We start from the raw sequence: 16,167 nt of genomic DNA, 5'->3' as shown, positions 1-16,167 counted from the left end.
AAACTTGTCAGATACAGTGTGGTCCACTCAGGGACCTGGGCAGAGCACACTTTGTGCCTATTTTCATTTCTCTCTACATATGCCATGGGCTGAATGTGGATTCTCCAGATGCACATCTGGAAATCCTAACCCATAATGTGATGGTGTTAGGACATGGGATCTTTGGAAGGTAATTAGGTCATGAGAATGGAGCCCTCATGTGTGAGGCTGGTGCCCTAATCAAAAGACACAAGTGAGCTTGCTTTCTCTCTCTGTGTATTCTACCACGTGAAGACACAAGAGAAGCTGGCTGTCTGCAAGTCAGGAAGCAGCCTCTCACCAGACACTGGATTTGTTGTCGCTTTAATCTTGGGCTTCCCTCCAGAACTGTGAGAAATAAAATTCTGTTGTTCAAGCCACCCAGTGTATGGTATTTTTTATAGCAGTCTGAATGGACTAAGACAATGACTATCATTTTTTTGTTAGCTCTATGACCTCCAGGAATTAAAAACATGAGGTTATATTTGTATTTCAAAATACCCTCCAAATTTAAAATTTTCTCTAGCTTCTAGTAGGCATTTAGAACTTTCTTCCCCTTTCCTTGTCTCAACCCCACCTCAGATCCACTCTTAACACCTGTCCGGGGGCTTTAGTAACTTACACCTCCCACCATCACAGCTTCTTAGGAGCACTTAAGGAAAGGAAGGCATTAATTTACATACTCTGATAACATGTGGGATAATTTCTCTGAAAAGAGGAAACTTCTCTCATATTCTGAAACTATTTACATGTTTTCAGGTCTACAAAGAAAGTGTGAAAAACTCTAAGTAGAACAATGCTAAGTACTTTAAAACTGGTGTTAACCACGCAAGTTATCAAGTTCAAAACAGCATGAACAGTATTTTCTGTTCATAAAGTTTCTGTTCATAAAGTTTCTGTTCATAAAGTCTGTATTTTATTTTTTTTTAAGCAAATAACTTTCCTTGCACGATTTAATGGTAATATTGGAGAAACCGTGGAATACCTATTGTTCATGTTCAAAGTCATTGCATTTGATCTTGTAAATGTTATTTCAGCAGCCTGTATTCAGTTGATTGTGTTTTTTTTCTAATCATGGTCTAACTTCCCTGTATTGAGCTTTTAATCTTTGAACCATAATAACTCAAATGGATGATGTTCAAAAAGTCATGCTTGAGGCCCAAAGTGCTGAGAAAAGTGATTTCTGGGTTTTGAGGCTTCTGTGTTTCAATCTATCTTCTGGGCACTGAAGCATACATTAAATATGAACTGCCTAAAGATATTACAGATACTGTACACATAAAACCTTGCTTCCTGCAAATATATTTAATTACTGGATAAATTGGTCCACAAAATATATCACTGACCTTAATGACATCGAACTGTAAAGATCACTGTTCTTATGTATACATATATCCACATATACTACACACACACACACACACACCCCAGGAAGACTTTTCCTGGCATAATACTTAATGTTGTTATATTGGAGATACTTTATGAGTTGAGTGTCTGGATGTGGTGAAATGAGTTGATACCTTAATTCATTGCATTTAAATAAGCACAAGAAAATAAGCAGATGAGCAAACATTCATGCACCTGGAATAGAAGAGAGGCATCTAGGCCGTAAATAAATGGAGGCAGATTCATCCAATTGACTAATAGATATATAAATTAATGCATCAGACTACACTTTATTCAGCATATTAGTATAATTATAGAAGGCAAAATTACAAGCAATTAGCAATGCACTGATAGTAAGTAAATATTTTAAGTCAGAAAATAACTTTGAATATAGGGTGCTTCTATCCATTGCTTTTATTTTCTGCAAATAGAAAGCAGTTAATATATGTAATTGGACACATACTGCATAGTTGTGAATGTTTATGTTTAAAGGTAATATATTAGGCTATATGAAACTGAATTTATTATATCCTAACATGCTTTGTGTTGTCTTACTCAGCTAATTCAAAAGTCAGCATCTCATATTCTCTAAGCTATGTCACCTTAGGATCCAGTTGTTCAGAAGGGCAGTGATACCCATTTCCATCTTATCTCAATCAAAGACGCTTTTAGAGATGCAGGAGAGCAACATATTTGAATGTCTCTGGGTAAAGAGTTTACCCAGGCAGTCAGCCAGGCAGCTCTACATTTTATTAGTCATCTTAAACAACAACTTGCTCACTAAAATATCCAGGCTTCTCTGAGAAGGTCACGTCAGCAACTTCAAAATCAAACAAGGAACAATGAGGCACAGAAGAAGAAAGAATGGGGATTGATCAAGATGGCGGAGTAAGAGGAGCTCCCCTCCACCATCAACATGTCAAAAACACGCCTCCGTGTGGAAAACTTCTCACTGGAAACTAACTGGGAACTGGCAGGAGGGCTGCTGAACGACCGAGCTCTAAGACAATTTACAGGTACTCAGGAAGGAAGGGAAGAAAAGCCAAGTGATTTGGATCTGTGCTCCCTGGGAGTGGCTCAGAGGAAACGGAGAATACAGAGGTGGACCCCCTGGGGAGTGAGAGGGGAGAGCCTCTGACTGGGCGCCTGGGTCCTGGGATCTGCAGTGGGGAAGACCAGCTGGTGAGGGGACCCCTGGGGGAGAGAAGAGGGCTTTGGGAGGCCTGGACGCTGATGGCAAGGGGTGTGCTCACTGGTTTGCCCTCAAGGCAAGTCTGAAAGGGCAGAGAGGACTGCTCTAGAGCCTCCAGGTTTCCTGTGACAGCCTTGGCTTGTGACCCAGACTGAGCCAAGAAAATGCTCTGGCAATACTGAGCATCTTAGCATCTTTTCATGTGTCTGATGGTAATCTGCGGTGCTTCCCAGGTGGCGCTGGAGGTAAAGAACCTGCCTGCCATTGTAGGAGAAGTGAGAGACCCGAGTTCTATTCCTGGGTCGGGAGATCCCTTGGAGGAGGGCATGGCAACTCCCTCCAGTATTCTTGCCTGGAGAATCCCGAGGACAGAGGAGCCTGGTGGGATACGTCCATAGGGTCACAAAGAGTTGAACACGACTGAAGCAAAGTCGCATGCACGTAATCTGTACACTGCTGGCAGGAATGTAAATTGGTGCAGCCACTGTGGAAAACAGTATGAAAGTTTCTCAGAAAACTAAAAAATCGAACTGCCCCATGACAAAGCATTTCCATTTTCCACTGAAAATCTTTCAGGTTGTTCCTGGGTACATGTCCCAAAAGCCCCAAAATACTAATTTGAAAAGATATGTTCACACCAATATTCATAGCAGCATTGTTTACAGTTGTCAAAATAGGGAACAACCTAAGTGTACATCAATTGATGACTGGATGAAGAAGATATGGGATATTACTCAGCCATAAACTAATGAAATTCTGCCGTTTGCAACAACATGAACAGATCTAGATGAGCTTCCCTGGTGGCCCAGATGGTAAAGAATCTGCCTACAATGCAGGAGACCTGGGTTTGATCCCTAGGTGAGAAGAATCCCCTGGGGAGGGGAATGGGTACTCATGGACCTAGAAAATATTATGCATAGTGAAATAAATCAGAGAAAGACAAATACTGTATGATATCACTTACATGTGGAATCTAAAAAATAAAACAAAGGAATGCATGTCAGGAAAACAGAAACAGACTCATAGATATAGAAAGCAAATTAGTGGTTACCAGAGGGGAGAGAGATATGGGGGCAAGATAGAGGTATGGGATTAACAGATAGAAACTACTATGCATGAAGTAGATAAGCAACACAGCACAGAGAATCATACCATTATCTAGTAATAACCTTTAATGAAATAGAACTTGCAAAAATATTGAAACAATATGCAGTGCACCTGAAACTAACATAATGTTGTAAATTATCTCACTTCAATTAAAAAAAAAAAAAGAAAAGCAAATTGGAAGGAAAAAAAGAAACAATAAGTAAGAAAAACAAAAGGTGTCTTTAAAGGATTGAAGTGTTCAATATATATCCTAATATTTTCTCTATCTAGTCCATTTAATATTCTGTATAGGTTCTTTAAAAGCAAACAAACAAAGCAACAATAATGTTAATATCTTATTTCCCTCAGAGATGGCTTCACTGCCCTGTTTGGAATATTCATATTTCTGACAGTCATATTCAGTAGTCAAAGGCATGTTTTGCTGACAAGTAGAGAGGCTCCATTAATTTACCTACTGACTTGGCATTTTCTATGTTAAATCAGTCAAAGACATGAATTGGAAAATTTTCTTCAATAGGAATCTCTAATGGGGCTCAAATAATATATTTCCAAGGGGCCTCTTGGTACTATTTAGTACTGATTTACAGAAAACAAGGCAAAGATCAAAATGGATACGTCTGATTATCTCTGGTGTATTTCCCTCAAGCATAGCAGGATGAATTCTTTCTCCCTATATAACTCTAATTTTATATGTCTGTCAATATTTTCAAGGCCTTCAAGAAGAACATTATTAAAAGATTCAAAATTCCCACAAGAAAAACTAAAACAAGATTCAATATAGTCAACTACATTCATTGTTCTAAAATTGCTGATTTAGAATTATCATGGGTCAGGAAAAAAACAAAACCAAGTTTGAAACAAAACAAAATAAGCTGCTTTCATGGAATATAAACAAAAATAAGCCTGTAGTTTATTTTATATGTGTGTCATTATAATCTTGCACATGGAAAAATGCACTCTGAGTGTGCTGGGGGGAAAAGAGGAGAAGCAGCAGCAAAAAGGAAAAGTCCTCATGGCCCAGCTAGGAAGCTTGTCTCAGAAGGGCTACTGACACCTGGAATCCTCATGCCATCTTGTCAGAGATGAGTCTTTGTTTCTTTCTCCTGGCCTCCAGGAACTGCCTCTGCTTTGTAATTGGAGGAGCAGCCATTCTTCCACCAGCAATTAGGTAGGTATATGAATTCTGAGGTTATATTCACCTTTGTATCTCTCTCTGAAACTCCCTACCATCCAGTGACTAGACTGATGCCTTGTGACAACAATGCTTCAATTGAAGTGTGTTTTTAAGTTGAAATAAATTCTATGGCTCTTCACCCTTTGTACTTTTGAACTTTTTTTTTTTTTAATCATTTCCTTGCTAATCGATACTACCCCTATGGTCATATACTGTTGCTTGCCATTTTCCTTTTCTAAAAAGTTATGAAAAATGTATGCATATAATAATTATATAAATAATGTTACTCATTACCCTGTTGAAGAAATATCTACTATTTCCAAAATAGGGGAAGCTTTCGCTGTAACTTTTCCTTCATCACCTGTCCTTTCATCCTCAGTGAGCACCAGACATCAACATTGTCCCCAAAAGGTTTTTATCACTCCTGTTTTTTAACCTTATGTGTCCTCCAAACATTTATGTATGTGTCCTTCAAACATTTTTTCTTAGTTTTTCATGTTTTGCACAATACACACACACACCCTTTTATATTATTTTATATTTTTTCAGTCACTAGGTATTTTTTGTCGATTTAGATTCGTGAAATTCATTACTTCCATACATGCAGCACTGCTTTATTCATCTTTACCACTGTATTCTATCATATGGATATATCACAAATTGGTGATCCATTTTCCACTGAAAATTTTTTAAGTTGTTTCTAGAATATCAGAATCAGTAACAGTGATTCTATAAACATTTTGTACATATCTCCTTTTACATGTGGGCATGAGTTTTCCAGGTTTTATACTTGGGTGTGGGATGGCTGGACAGTAGAGTGAACTTCAAATTTTACTAGATAGTAATTTTTTCCCAAACTCTTGTATTGATTTACGTTCCCTACAGAGAAAGTATGAATGTTCCAGTAGTTCCACATCATTGTAAGCACTCAATATTAAAAGACTCAAATTTTTACCGATCTAGGTGTTAAAAGGTATGCCAATATGGTTTCAATTTACAACTCCCTGATTGCTGTTGAAGTAAACATCTTTTTTGTGCCACTGCTCCTGTCTTCTTTACTGACAATATCCTCCCCATAGTGAGTCAGTGGGTGCATGTGGGGGCCAACTCTCTGTCTAAAAGCGTTCAGTTCTCATAGGGTATTACCCTCTCTGACCAAAGCAATTAATCCATACACATGCATGTAACTTAAATGCTCTCCTGACTCTTGCTCTAGGTTTTGAAAAAGAGGCACATTCTTCCTTTGAGGTTAGACACTTAGCACGATGTAAACTTGAAGCTTTTAAGGCTAGCAATATTCTCAACATGGAGAGCATCTGCCTGAGAATTCAGCCAGTCAGTAGAAAGGAGAAACGTGACAGAAAGAGAATAAAAGGGCAAAATGATACTTCCGAAATTATTGCTTAACTAGCTGGATCCAGAGATATATGGATCAAGTTCTAAACTTTCCATTTATATAAATCAATAAATTACTCACCTACCCCATCCACATTGATAGGTTAAATTTTGTACTGGGTTTTCCCTTTTACTCTTTATTTTCTTCTTTAAGTTTCTATGCATTCTCTCTCTGTCATGTTCATCTTTATTAAACAGAAATTTTAAAATTTTCCATCATTAAGCATCACTGCATTTCTTCACAAAAATTCATCAGTGTGTAATTAAAAGGAAGGAAAAACTCTGCCCTGTATCTCTAAATTAAAAAACATTACTAACATAACAAAAGTTATTGCAATTGATTAATCATGAATATTTAGCAATTGAAACTATTATAGATAAAAAAACAGGATGTCAAAACAAAGCAACATTTGACAACACTGGAAGAAAAAATAACTAAATGCAGATTGTTGATGGGAGATTGTAAGATATTTTTCTCAGTAATGTAGAAAAAAAAGTAATAATAGAAATGTGAAAATTAAAATATATTTTTACCAAATTTGACATATGGATCATGCATTCAATCTTTAAATATTTTGCTCCTTTGCAATTGAATATTTTTCCAGTTTTATTGAAATATAATTGTCATACTATATTACATAAGTATAAAGCTTTTAGCATAATGACTTACATACATTGGGGAATAATTGAATATTTTAATTGATGATTTTATTTCAATCTATTCTATCAAATACTTTAAAAAGTGTATTATTACTCTTGCTTAATGAAAATCTTAACAGATTACAACATGAAAATTATAGAGATTTTTATCTGACCACAGTGCAATCTATTTTAAATAACAAATGTTAATTGACAATTCTCATATGTTTGGAAATTAAGAAATTCACATTAAAATGAGTAAGAGGCAAATCTAATTTAAATTAGAAAGTGTTTCAAATTAAACAATGATTACAATATTATTATTATTAACATTTGTAAAATGTGGTAAGTCAATACTTACAACAAAATGTCTAGCCTCAAATAGCTATATTGGAAGAGATGACTAAAAATTAATGTTCAGACATCTATGTTGAGAAGCTAGAAAACAATGATAAGACAACAAAAGATAAATCCTCAAAATGTAAATGGAAAAAATAATGAGGAGTAGATATTAATGAAATAGAATACAAACCTAAAATATACTAGGTCAATGAGGTCAAAAGCAGTTTTAATATAACTAATAAAACTAATTCATGGTGAAATTAATTAATAAAAGATTTAAATATAACCATACATATCAGTAAGAAAAGGAACATTAATAAAGATATTATAGATGTTCAAATGGTACAAATATTTTATAGCAACATTATACCCATACATTTGCAAATTTGTTTGACTTGAAAAAATGTCCACAAAATATTACTTACTATATTGACTTAAGAATAAACAGAAAACCTGAGCACTCCTAGTATAATAAAGTACAGCATAAAATAATACAGAAGTTACAAAATAATTTTAAACCTTACACATAAACACATACAGACACGTGCACACACACACACACACAGATTCTGGTCTGTACTACTCAGGAAAGGATTAATTTGAATAATGCATCTTTTAAAGAGAACAGTATAATAGAAAATACTCCCCAACTAATTTCATTAAGCTAGTATAATTCTGACACAAAAACTTTATAGAGATAGCACATGAAATATTACAGTATAATTTTACTTATAATCAAAAAGCCTAAGTAAAACATTAGCAGACCATGTTTACTCCAGGCATGTAAGAGTGATTTATATTGTACATTCAGTAAATGTATTTAACTATCTTTGAAGTTTTAAACAGAAAAGACAGGATTACTTCATATAGGTTTAAAAATTGTTTGACAAAATTCAACACCCTTCATAAGTAGTCACTCAGTCATGTCCGACTCTTTGTGACCCCATGGCCTGTAGCCAGGCTCCTCCGTGCATGGAATTCTCCTGGCAAGAATACTGGATTGCCATTCTCTCCTCCACGGGATCTTTCTGACCCAAGGATCAACCTGGGTCTCCTGCATTGCAGGCAGATTCTTTAACCTTTGTGCCACCAGGGAAGACCCTTCATAAGAAAACCATCAACTAAACTTCATTTCCTTTATCTGATAAAGGGATCCACAAAAACCTATTAAACACCTGACACTTAATGAAGTTCTGAACGCTTTCCTTACAACATAAGGAAGCAGAAAATGATACCTACTATTAACAATTATATTCATCATTGTTCTAGAGATCATAATCAGTGAAATGTAACTAGAAAATGATTTGACAATTTACGAGAATTGTAAAGATAGAATTAAAATGAGATTATTCATTGGTGACATGTTTTCATCTATAGAAAATCCAAAGAATCCACAAAGAAATTCTTACCATTAGGAAATCAATGTATCAAGGTCTCTGAATGCAAGGTCAATATATAAATATCAATTCTACTTTAGAAAACAAAAGCCAAATGATATTATGTATAGCAGAATAAGAGAAAAACTGTCATCATTTTCATATAAGAATTTATTTAAAGACTAACAAAGAATCTACAGAAAAATAATTAAATGAAAACATACGCAGAACACTTTATGACACAAATCAAAGCAAGATCCTCAATGGCCCACGTCCCAGAGTAACAGAAACAAAAACAAAAGTAAACAAGTGGGACCTGATTAAACTTAAAAGATTTTACACAGCAAAGAAAACTATAAGCAAGGTGAAAAGACAACCCTCAGAATGGGAGAAAATAATAGCAAATGAAACAACTGACAAAGAATTAATTTCCAAAATATACAAGTAGCTCATACAACTCAAAGCCAGAAAGACAAACAACCCAATCAAAAAATGGGAAAAAGACTTAAACAGACATGTCTCCAAAGAAGACAGAGAGATGGCTAACAAACACATGAAAAGATGCTCAATACTGTTCATTATTAGAGAAATATGAATCAAAACTACAGTGAGATATCACCTCACACTGGTCAGAATGGCCATCATCAAAAAGTCTACAAACAACAAATGCTGGAGAGGGTGTGGAAAAAAGGGAACACTCTTGCATTGTTGGTGGGAATGTAAATTACTACAGCCTATGGAAGACCGTATGGAGATTTCTTAAAAAACTAGGAATAAAACCACCATATGACCCAGCAATCCCACTTCTAGCCATATGCCCTGAGGAAACCAAAATTGAAAAAGACACATGTATTCCATTGTTCATTGCAGCACTATTTACAACAGCCAGAACATGGAAGCAACCTAGATGTCCATCGACAGATGAATGGATAAAGAAGTTGTGGTACATATACACAATGGAATATTACTCAGCCATAAAAAGGAATAGAGTCAGTTCTGATGAGGTGGATGAACGTAGAACCTATTATACAGAGTGAAGTGAGTCAGAAAGAGTAATATCATATAAATATCACATAAATACCATATTTTAACACATATATATGGAATCTAGAAGAATGGTACTGAACAACTTATTTATAGGGCAGCAATGGAGAAGCAGACATAGAGAATAGACTTATGGACATGGGGAGAGGGGAGGAGAGGGTGAGATGTATGGAAAGAGTAACATGGAAACTTATATTACCATATGTAAAATAGATAGCCAACAGGAATTTGCTGTCTGGCTCAGGAAACTCAAACAGGGGCTCTGTATCAACCTAGAGGGGTGGGATGGGGAGGGAGATGGGAGGGAGGTTCAAAAGGGAGGGGGTATATGTATACCTATGGCTGATTCATGTTGAGGTTTGACAGAAAACAACAAAATTCTATAAAGCAATTATCCTTCAATAAAAACAAAAATTAAAAAGAAAAAAAAAAAAAGAATTTAACAAACTGCTTAGATAGTCAAAAATGACTCTTGATTCCAGATTTTCGATCCCAGTGTAGTTTTGTATAGTCCAGGGTCTACAATTGTGATGTAGTATTGTTGTGTATGTATGCATGCACAGGTGCTTCAGTGTCTGACTCTTTGCGACCGCAGGGATTGTAGCCCGCCAGGCTTCTCTGTCCATGGGATCCTTCAGGCAAGAATACTGGAGTGGACTGCCATGCCCTTCCTCAGGGGATCTTCAAGACCCTGGGATCAAACCCATGTCTCCTGTGTCTCCCCTATTGCAGGCAGATTCTTTACCCAGAGCCACCTAGATGATAATGCTTTCTTCCAATAACACTTCTATAATCTTATATATTATACACCCTTGTCCTGGACACAAGTTACACACTAAGAAGCATTCATTTATATTGAAGTGGTATTTAAACCATGTTTCTTTAGTCTTATATGATCCAAAGTATTAATTATCAACAAGTTAAAAGTATCATTAAATATTCACTATTATTTCAGATATTAGGTTAAATGCTGAGTATATGAAAATAAAGAACAAAAGTGTTTTGTATCCAAGGATATGATAGTATATTTGAATTACCAAACAATTATACAAGGCTGATAAACCAAAATCTATATTGATTGTTTGATTACGCTTATCAGTGCTACTTCCTTATTAGAGGCACCACAATCAATCTACAGATACTCACAGGTACAGTTTTAAATAGTAGCTTTAAATAGAACAGCTTGTAAAGAAAAAACAAATATTTTAAAAAGAAAATATTTTCTGTTTAAAAACATAATATAACAGACTTCATATTTCCTGTGTATGCCTACTCTGTTAGATTTTAGATCAGTTTACTTGATGATCAAACCTGGGTCTCTTGCATTTTAGGCAGATTCTTTAACATCTGATTCACAGGGGAAGCCCTTATTCCACCAGAGCAACATGGGCTTGATAAAAGTATTTTTATAACTTGAAACTACAGGAAAATTCATTACAGCACAATGAGATTTAGTCCTTTCTAAAATGGAGTATCCCACCCTAATGGTTGTTATGGCAACAGGAGTTCTATCACTGCATGCATGAACTAATATTGACTAGGAGGAAGTAATTTTCTTTTTAATTAGGCTTTATAACACTTAAGTATCTTCTCAATCTATAATATCTAATCAATAGCTTAGTTATATATCTGGACTACAAAATTTTTCCACTTCAAATGATCAATCAATTCAGGTTTTCACTCTCACTACTCACTCTAATTGGTCTTATGAAGATTTGGAATAAGCATTATTTTTCAAAATTTAATAGCCCTGAACCTCATCTTACAGGATCTCTCAGTAGCAGCTAATGCATTCAACATCTTTTTCCTTAAGAGCTTTTCTCACTAGACTTGATAAACCACACTCTTGGCATTGTTACTGACTCACAGTCACATTTTTCCAGCCTGCATCCTTGCTTTCTTCTTTTCTTCCTATTCTCTAAACATTTACATGCTTCAGAGGTCAGACTAATGACTCTTAAACTGTATTCTGGGTGGGAAGTGTACAGAGAAAAAGAAAAAGAAAAAAGAATCAAAGGAAAATCCTCTCTATTTACTCCTCTCGTTGCTGCATTCATCTTGGGGTTCTCATCCAGGACCATGGCTTTAAGTAATATGTATGTGTTGAATCCAAAATTTCTAACACATGCTCTAATATTTACCTGGAAATCTAAGTTTACATAAACAACTGTTTATACATGTCTAGGGGGCATTGAAATACAGTGCATCTGAACTGATTTTTACACACTTGCCAAATGATTTTTTCCTCAATAATCTCCTTTTCAGTGACTAGGACCACAATTTATCCCAATAGTTTAGCCGTCTACCTTTAAGGCTTATCTCAGCTCCCATTTCTACTTTTTTCCACTGTGCCATTTTTCCTACTAAGCCCCTGACTGATACAGAACCCCAAAGAAAGAGGTAAATACACTGAAATGTTTATTTTCATAAAGGAATGACAAAGCAGTTAGTGAATAAAGATTGTTTAGTTAACACGAAAAGTTCAGTTAATTCAGAAATAGCATTTCTCTAACCCATTTCTTTCTTCCAGCTTAATAAAATGGCTGTCTAATGAATTGTTGAAAAAAGGTAGCAGGATTTTCAGATTAAAAAAAAAGAAATAATATTTCACTAAGATCTACTTTCCACCTACATTCATCTTTCTCATAACATTCTTACTCAGTCTCTAGAAAGTTTTCTTGGTATCCTAGATATTTAAAAAAATTCAAGAACATTTGTTAATAACTAAAACTCCCCTGTGCTCAAGCTAAGTTTTTGAATATACTAGTAATGTTTAGGGGTGAGGATATCACAAAATCATTTACTTAATTAAATATTTGTGTTACTTCTGATACTTTAGGCAGTTAACTGTGTTTCAGTAAAGGTCACTTGAATTTGTTAAAAATAATTTGCAAAATGGATTTCTAAGTTTCTGATTTCCTGATCTATTACTCAGTATGTATTCTTGTTTCATGCCCAATGTCTCCCTTTCAAAAGAGGTATTTAAAACAGTATGTGTTTTTAGAGTCACCTAAAGTAACTCCATCTGGTCAAGGCTATGGTTTTTCCAGTGGTCATGTATGGATGTGAGAGTTGGACTGTGAAGAAAGCTGAGCACCGAAAAATTGATGCTTTTAAACTGTGGTGTTGGAGAAGACTCTTTAGAGTCCCTTGGACTGCAAGGGGATCCAACCAGTCCATCCTAAAGGAGATCAGTCCTGGGTGTTCATTGGAAGGACTGATGCTGAAGCTGAAACTCCAATACTTTGGCCACCTCATGCAAAGAGTTGACTCATTGGAAAAGACCGTGATGCTGGGAGGGATTGGGGGCAGGAGGAGAAGGGGACGACAGAGGATGAGATGGCTGGATGGCATCACCGACTCGATGGACATGAGTTTGAGTAAACTCTGGGAGTTGGTGATGGACAGGGAGGCCTGGCGTGCCATGAGTCATGGGGTCGCAAAGAGTCGGACATGACTGAGCGACTTAACTGAACTGATTGAAAGTAACTTCCTACATTGTTATCACCCAAATGAAGCTTCTAATCCTTTTCAACATATTGTCATTCACTTTAATATATTTTTTTAAAAACTCCAAGGAAATTTGCCAATTCAAAGCACTCTTTGTTTATCAGATTATCAAGCTAAACATGAAAAAAAAAGTTTTATAGCCACATGCACAGCATATTTTAAATACTAGTCTGAATTTCCCTCTCCAGCATATACCCACAATGTGTCTTTCCCTGGAAATAGCTTTTTGGTTTTCAGAGAATGTAAATAATCTGATGATGAAATTAAACAGAATATTATTAGGATATCTGAAAAACTGGTATGACAAATTCTTTTGTCATCATTTACTGCAGGCATATTAAAGAGTTGAAAGTACATTTCCAAAATGTTCACTCTGGATATTCCCATGTATCAGAATGCTTGTTAGGGTGTTTATCTTTCTGATAAATGTTTGGTATGTGGTCCACAGTTATAATGGAGATAATAATGGTCTTGGGGATACAGGCCTCTTCTGCTTTTTTCTCTGCCACTCTCAAACTACATTTCCATCTTGGAAACCAACATAGGTACTGCTGGTCATTTTCTTTTTTCCTACAAGAATGTCAGCTACGTTTTATTTAGGAAGGTTGTGTTTGTATGTCTCCTGCTTGAGACAGTAAATTGTATAGAATTTAAGGGCCATTTTCTATCAATTTCTTCACTGTGTGGTATAATTCTAGATCATGAATGATTGAATTAATGTTATAAATTCTGTAAAGAAGCAGCTTTCTGAATAGAATCTTGATGCAAGTGGTATTTTTTTCATCATTAAAATTACTTGATTTTTGAAAGTTAAACTTCATTTCAACAAACGTATAATAGTGAGCAGCAAGAGAGAATAGAGGGTAGATCCAATTTTTAAAAAGACAGCATCTAAAATTGTACAAATCTCCTTATTTATATCTCATTGGCTAGAACTCAGGCACATCTGGTTGTAAGGGAGACAAATAGTCTTGAACTGAATAGTCATGCCCAGCTGAGACTTGAGATTGTATTACTAAAAGAGAAGGAAAGAATAATTATGGGCAAGAAGCAACTAACGTTATCTATAACATCATCCAAGTGCCTTTCTTCAGAAATTAATCTTGATAATCCCTCAGACTTCAGAAAACTCTAAAGTCAGCATTTATATATCTTTTTCTTACTATTCTTTTGCTATGAATGTCTGGATTCTGTATCCTGTAGGATTTCTCATCCTAATTTTAGTTGTACTTTAAAAGAATACTGATCCCCTCGCCTATAAACAAAAGAGAGGAAGGCTAACAGAAGCAAAACCACTTAGATTTGAGTCATATGTACTCTGCAAACACAATATTTTGTTAATACAAAATATGTATGACCTACTGAAGAAATGCCATCAATCAATTACTCCTAAAAGCAAACCACGTATGTAAGAAGGTACTTGCTATATTTCTTCTGAAAATTCTAACTGGGTGGAGCTTTATAGTCAAAACAGAACATAGATAATATTATTGTTTTTCTTTAGCAAATTAGTAATACGATGTTTTTCAGTAAATTTTTGCATTTAAAGGAAAATAAATGATAAGAAGGAAAAGAACACTGCTGTGTCTTGCTAATAGCATCCTCTTTGATAATAACCACCAAATACCCTCATCCAATCTGAATTTCTTTCTTAATAACATAATTTACATATTGTTAAACACTCTTCACTTTTTATAACTAAATATCTAATATTTCTTTTCAAAATATGAACATTTAGAAAAAGTAATATCACATTCAGATGTGAAATGCTTTGCTACCTCCAAGCATTCTTTAATGAAAATTATCAGTAAACTATGATGAATAAATTCAATATGATATTTGAACTTTATTCAAGAATTCTAATCATATTTTAATATTTTACTTATTTTACCTGGTTCTTTATTTCTTTTTCATCTTTACTAATTAGATCAGAATAAATTGGTGTTAGTAGTTTCTCAATATTACCTTAATATCATTCTAGCATTATGTTTAGCTATGTAAGTCATAAACCACTATAAAGGAGAAAAGTCGACAGACTTCATGGAGTACACATTTGAATTTGGCATACAACTATCAGTTTCAAAATTAAATTAGCATGTCAAGTAACCTGAAAAAATGTAATACAATATGAAAGAATTAAGGTGTATTCTGTAAAAGACTATACTTCCTACCTATATAAAAATTATAAATACATTTTTACATATGTGTGTATGTTTGTATGTACTGAAAGAAATAATATTTTAAAACTGCCACAGTTAAATATATGATGAGATAGCTTTTTAAATACCTAATCTCCTCATGGAAAACTGTATTTTATAGGCTATCACAAACTTTTCTCCTACATTATTGCTGTAAATCTAGTTTTATTTTTTGACAAGGTAGTGCATTTACATGATACAATAGTTAGAAGCATAAGGTACACAAAAGAAGTCTCATTTCTACCCCTCCCCTAGAATTTTTTTTTTAACTATTTCCCCTAAGTGGAAAATTTCTGTGACTCCTTTTGAAACTTTCTTCTAATTTTTAGCAAATAGAAACACAGATAATTATATCCCTCTTTCTTAAATCCCTCTTTCTTAAACAAAATACACACTTTTCATAATGTTAGTTCATTCCTTTTCTTCTAACAATTATAGTCCATTTTAAAATATTTTTTCAACTCATGACAATTAAAATGAATGAGGGGATATAATATTTCAAACACCCAAACTTCTCTAGTTTTGTCTTTTTTGACAAATGTTTATTTTATATTTGCATGGGGTTATACTGATAAGTTGTGACTGCTTAACTCTTAATCATCAACAACATATTTATCGTTTTGTTGAATACATTTATGCCATATTAATTAAATTTTCACATGACACAGAAACTAGAGAAATAACTACATAACAAATCAGAATACCATAGGATTTTGAGAAGTTGTCCTGATGGGATTGGATAATAGTTTTTTAAATAAATTTTGAGATAATATATTTTCTTGGGTA

The 16,167-nt window shown here is 34.6% G+C and overlaps 1 protein-coding gene across 1 annotated transcript in view; it reads right to left on the bottom strand.

The window, feature by feature from the left end:
• SGCZ (sarcoglycan zeta) overlaps positions 1–16,167 on the bottom strand; it is a 1,061,503-nt gene that overhangs the window by 55,979 nt on the left and 989,357 nt on the right. The gene's annotated exons all lie outside the window — the stretch shown is intronic.

The sequence above is a fragment of the Cervus elaphus genome, chromosome 32, assembly GCF_910594005.1.
Source record: "Cervus elaphus chromosome 32, mCerEla1.1, whole genome shotgun sequence".
NCBI lineage: Eukaryota > Metazoa > Chordata > Mammalia > Artiodactyla > Cervidae > Cervus > Cervus elaphus.
Note: the sequence above shows the minus strand (reverse complement) of the source record. Positions and strands in the feature narration are given on the sequence as shown.